The sequence below is a fragment of the Mirounga angustirostris genome, unplaced genomic scaffold (assembly GCF_029215605.1).
Source record: "Mirounga angustirostris isolate CCGP_5_RB_7025 unplaced genomic scaffold, mMirAng1.0.hap1 SCAF_5, whole genome shotgun sequence".
NCBI lineage: Eukaryota > Metazoa > Chordata > Mammalia > Carnivora > Phocidae > Mirounga > Mirounga angustirostris.
Genome location: NW_026991713.1, coordinates 158,986,645 through 158,992,221, shown reverse-complemented (window position 1 = coordinate 158,992,221; position 5,577 = coordinate 158,986,645). Strand labels below are relative to the sequence as shown.

Below are 5,577 nucleotides of genomic sequence, written 5' to 3'. Positions count from 1 at the left end.
AAACCACCGCTATAAAGATTTATTGAGTCCTCACTATGTGCTAGGCACGGGGCTGAGCCCTTTGTAGCACTGCCAGTCTCTGGAGCCCAGTGGTCGTGGTTGGAACCCTAGCTGCGGGGGTCAAGATTTAACTCCTCCGTGCCTCAGTTTCCTTGGCTGTAAAGTGCAGTTTAAAATTGTACTCGGTCTACGGGGTTGTTATGGATTAAATGAATGAATATTTTTCCATTGTTTAGGACTATGCCTGGCATATGGTTCAATGTGTCTCACATGTAGCTCAATAAATGTCTTTTTAACATCAAAAAACCCCACAAAAAACAAAACCCTAAGTGGTCAGCACGACCATTATCTCGGATTTATAGATGAGGCAACGGAAGCTAGCAATCGAGAACTTTCTGAATTCGCAGAATCAGGGGAATGCCTGCTTTGTAGCGGGGTCCGAAATCCCATTCCTAATTGTAAACGAAGGGAACTGTGCCAAGACCCCCCCGCCCCCCAGTGGATTGGAGCTTATTTTTTCCTTGGGGCATGGGGAAGTTATTATAACATCCATGAAATTCATACTATACAAAATTGCATTCATAAAGTGTAATAATCACTGTAATTTACAGTGCATTTTCCTCATCCTCTCTGGATTTTTACTGGCTTGGGCTCAGAGAAGTTAGTCACTGACAACAAGATCACACAGCCATGATGGGGCAGTTTGCCAGGGGCTTCCTAAATACATATACCCAATCCTTGCAGAAGGTGGTTTAAATAGATCATCATCTTGTCAGGAACGTCTTCCTAGGGCGACTTTATCCAAACAGGATGGCCATCATTCTATCTCTTCCTCTTTTTTATTTTCTTCCAAGCATTTGTTACTATTTGACATGGTATATATTTACTTTTTTAATTTTTGTTTCCCCCCACAGCTGAGAACAGGGATTTTTCTCTTTTAGTCATGCCATATACCCAGCTCTTAGAACCCCAGCCTGGGCATAGTAAGCACTCAATAAATGTGTTGAATAAATACATTTTTGTGTGATCTATAGAAATACCATGGCAGTAAGATTTTGGCAAATCAAGGGCAGCCCTAGAGACACAAATACGATTTAACTCAACCACATCATTAGCATCAGTGCTTTTCACATATAACAAATATCTCCCACCTTTATCTTTGGTAACTGACCAAAATTTTCTCACTCTTGGGTCCGCTTCAGAACGGCTGCTTTTCTTGAAAAACCTGTATGAACCAAAGGGGGAAAATTACATCTAACGAAAGAAAAGGTGGACAGGAAAATGAGGTATTGTATTGGTATTCACACCTCTAAAGTGGTAAATCTATATTCTTTCACTGGTTTTTGGCCTATCCCTTCACACTTAATTCAGTGCTAATTTAATCAACCTGATGGGACTCAAAGGAGGCCACATCTTCAGGATAGAGTGGATTAGAATCCTGCCGGAGATGAGTATGTCTCCTTGGAAAGAATACAGTCAGTGTTATGATTTGGTCCAATGGTTCTCCTCAGCCAAGAGCCCTTTACAATGCTTTTGGAGGCCTCACTCCATATCACATTGAACAGGTCAAAATTCACCCACAACCCGCATAAAATGTGCTTGTGATGGGATTTAATTCAGTTGCTTTCCTAATTGACACAATGTTACATTTGGTTCATTTCGTGAAATTCCTTAACAAATCTCAATTTTGTAAACTTCCGTTGGTAATATGGAGCTGCTCTCCCTGCCATTTCTCCCCTCACCCCCACCCCGATATTCGTGTAAGCCCTGGAAAAGCCTTTTGTACTGTATCTACCTTTCCAAACTTTTTGTATGTAGCAACTCTGGAGCTCCCACCTCCTAGAATTTTAAACTTTGTCACTCTCAAACTCATTGTACCCTCACATCCCCACCAAACACATACATCTAGTAGATCCCCTACCTTATTTTAGTATGCAGACATTTCAGTTTCAGAGAACAGAATTGGGAGACCCAAGAAAGTCTGCCAGTCCCCTACAGGGCACTGGTTACTAGTGCCCTGTGTTACTATCCAGGCTCTGGAGGTTAACATGAGATTTACCAGGCTGCTATATACTCTTATAATCTAATCCCACCAAGTGCCCTAACAGCAGGCACGTCTCCAGATTCTGAGTCTGGCCTCCGCGTTCTCAGCCCAAATTCACAAAAGATAGATAGATCCTTTATATCACTGATGTATCTCCCCCAGATGGTTGATTGCCTTTATATTTTCTTTATTTAACACTGAAACCTACAAAAAGTTTTGCATTTTTATGTAATAAAGTCCATCAATCTTTTTTCCTCATGGTTTTTACCTTTATTTGTATGTTGTAAAAAGTAGTTCCTAGCCACTCAGCACCCACCTTAGATTTTTATTTGCTTAAGTTTCCCTCCAGCTTATGTATGGGCATCATGATTTTAAATTAAAATCTGTAATCTATTTGAATTTGTTTGTGTATAGGATATAATATAAAGCGAAGACCATTTTATCCCCTTTTAAATTGTGAAATATATTGTTAAAGGAAAAAAAGCATAAAATATGTATTTATGGTTTGATGCAAATTATACAAGTGTCTTATAAAAGGAGTTTCTATCTTTTGTTTTTTAATTATTTATATTTTATGGCAATTTATAACAGATTGAATGATTTTAGTTTTTATAAGATTTTTGCGTCATTTTACTTGAAATGTTTCATTTTCTCTTCTTGGCAACATTTTATTTTTATTTATTTATTTATTTTAAAAGATTTTATTTATTTATTTGACAGAGAGAGACACAGGGAGATAGGGAACACAAGCAGGGGGAGTGGGAGAGGGAGAAGCAGGCTTCCCGCTGAGCAGGGAGCGGGATGGCGGGGCTCCATCTGCATGACTGAGCCGAAGGCAGACACTTAACGACTGAGCCACCCAGGTGCCTCTATTTTTATTTTTTTTAAGATTTATTTTTTTATCTGAGAGAGGGGCATGAACAAACAGGGGGAGGGATAGAGGGAGAGAGAGAATCCTGAAACAGACTCCCCACTGAGCAGGGAGCCCCACTTGGGGGCTTGATCCCAGGACCTTGAGATCATGACCTGAACTGAAATCAAGAGTCAGCAGCTTAACCGACTGAGCCACCCAGGCACCCCTTGGCAACATTTTAAAGCACATTTAATTTGTTTAAAGCTAAAGGTCACTGATTGATCATATGAACTGATTTTTTGTGAACAATCTAGTTTCCCCATTATTGAGTCATTCATTCATCCAATAGTCATTCAACTGGCAAAATCAAAAATTTTGACAATACCATATATAGGAGATGGGGATCAATGGGATCCCTATGATCACTGGGGGGTTTGCAACAGTAATTTTGGAAAACGATCTGGCATCCTCTTGCAAATTTGAGCATTCCTATACCCTATGAATCAGTCATTGCACTCCTGGTTATATATACCCAAGGCAAAATTTAACTCATGTACTTGCATGAGAATTTCACGGGAGCTCTCTTCTCAGGAGCAAAAGCTGAAACAACCCGAATGCCCTTGAGAGGGGAATGAGTGAATACATGATGGTCTATCCAGACGGTGGAGTATCATGCGATAGTGAAAATAAATAATATAACAGTAGGTGTAACGACATGGCAATGCGATCTTTTTAGCTGTTCTGGAGTCAGGAAAGCAAGTCTCAGAAGCTGACATACCCCTCCTATGAATTTCAAAAACAACTCAAAGCGAACAATGCATCATTTAGCGAGGCATACAAATGTTAACGCACCTGAAAACTGGCAATCGGGAGACACAACATTCAGGACCCTGGTTACCTCTGAGATGGAAGGATGAGACAGGTGAGGAGCCTAGAGGAGATAGGAGTTATCAGCAGTGACCTAGTTCTTGGGTGGGTTCACATGTAGTCATTAGCGTACTGAAAATGGACAAATAAAGAATACTTAAACTAAAAGGGAATCATGTACAGAACAATAAGAGGTTGTGAGATCAGGAGTATGATTAATCCATTGATATGTCCCTGAGGTTTCATCTCTACTTTCTTTTCACCGCCAGCAAAGACTCTCACGGTCAGACAGAAAAAAATGAAATCCCTTTCAGAGCAACAAAACATACAGGCTAGTTCCCTAAACTCTTTTGCAGCACTGAATGCTGTAACTGTAAATAAAACTCGTGTTTAGCTTATACTTTTACAATTTGGTTCTAGTTTTCTTGTGTTGAGATCAGGGAGGGGACTTGGCCATCAGACTTTTGGGGACCTGAGGCCAGAACATGCTACCAGTGACCTCTCTTTATCCAGTGACTTCTTTTTTTTTTTTTAAGCTTTTATTTATTTATTTGACAGAGAGAGACACAGCGAGAGAGGGAACACAAGCAGGGGGAGTAGAAGAAGGAGAAGCAGGCTTCCTGCAGAGCAGGGAGCCCGATGTAGGGCTCCATCCCAGGACCCTGGGATCATGAACTGAGCCAAAGGCAGACGCTTAAGGACTGAGCCACCCAGGCGCCCCTTCTTTTTTTTTTTTTTTTAAGATTTTATTTATTTATTTGAGAGAGAGACAGAGATAGCGACAGAGATAGAGAGAGAAAGCATGAGCAGGGAGGAGAGAGTAGAAGCCCCGATGTGGGACTCCATCCCAGGACTCTTGGGGCTTGATCCCAGCACCCTCAGGGCTCGATCCCAGGATCTCAGGATCACAACCTGAACCTAAGGCAGACACTTAGCAGACTGATCCACCCAGGCGCCCCTATCCAGTGACTTCTAATTCCACTCCATGGGTAAAGGTGGGACTCGAAACCAGGAATGTTTTGAAGAGGAGAGGACTCGTAAAAATGCCAGGGGACATTATATATAGAAAGACACACGCCACACTTGCTTCTCCTAGAAATTCAAGGGCTCTAGGTAAACACAAAGGAGGAAGAGGGATGGGAATGCTCTTGAGCCAGAGCACAGATCCTTGGACAAAGCCCTTCTCTCTCAGGTGAATGTGACCGATTTATTCATTCCCCCAGATATGAACTATGTAATGAATGACCAGGGGCACCAGGCACTATCCTGGTTGCTGGCCACTCTGCGGTGAACAAATCAAAACCCCTGCCTGCAGGGAGTTTACGATAAGTAAAGGATTTTAGAGACTCCAAAACTTGCTGTGTGACTTTGGGAAAGTAACTTACCTTCTCTGGCCCCTGGTTTCCTCCAGGGCCTGTTTCATGAGTCCTGTGTGATTGTGTTTGATGTAGTGCTCTGCTGTGATCATCTTGACCATTCCTCATAATTTTCATTTTCATTTTGCCCCGAGTCCCACAAACTATGTAGCTGATCTTGGTTTCTTGACTTGTGAAACAGAGTTAAAACAGTACCTTCCTAGAAACAGAAACCAAGGGTTACGGGAAGGGGAAGTGAGGAGATGATGTTCAATGGGTACAGAGTTTCATTTTTGCAAAAACAAAAAAAGAACAAAAATGTTCTAGAGATCTGTTGCATAACGGTGTGATTATACTTAACACTATTGAACTGTACTCTTAAAAATGGTTAAGGTGGTAAATTTTATGTTATGTATAAAAAAAAAAGACCAAAAAATAGTACTTCCTTATAAGGTTGT

General features: G+C 41.2%; 1 long non-coding RNA gene across 1 annotated transcript; it reads right to left on the bottom strand.

Annotated features, from left to right (window-relative positions):
- Positions 1–912: 912 nt before the first annotated feature.
- On the bottom strand, positions 913–5,307 carry LOC135364361 (uncharacterized). The gene is made up of 3 exons (XR_010411237.1): positions 5,150–5,307; positions 3,750–3,828; positions 913–1,225 (listed from the first exon to the last, which is right to left on the bottom strand). It is a non-coding gene; the product is annotated as an uncharacterized LOC135364361 (long non-coding RNA).
- Positions 5,308–5,577: the final 270 nt, after the last annotated feature.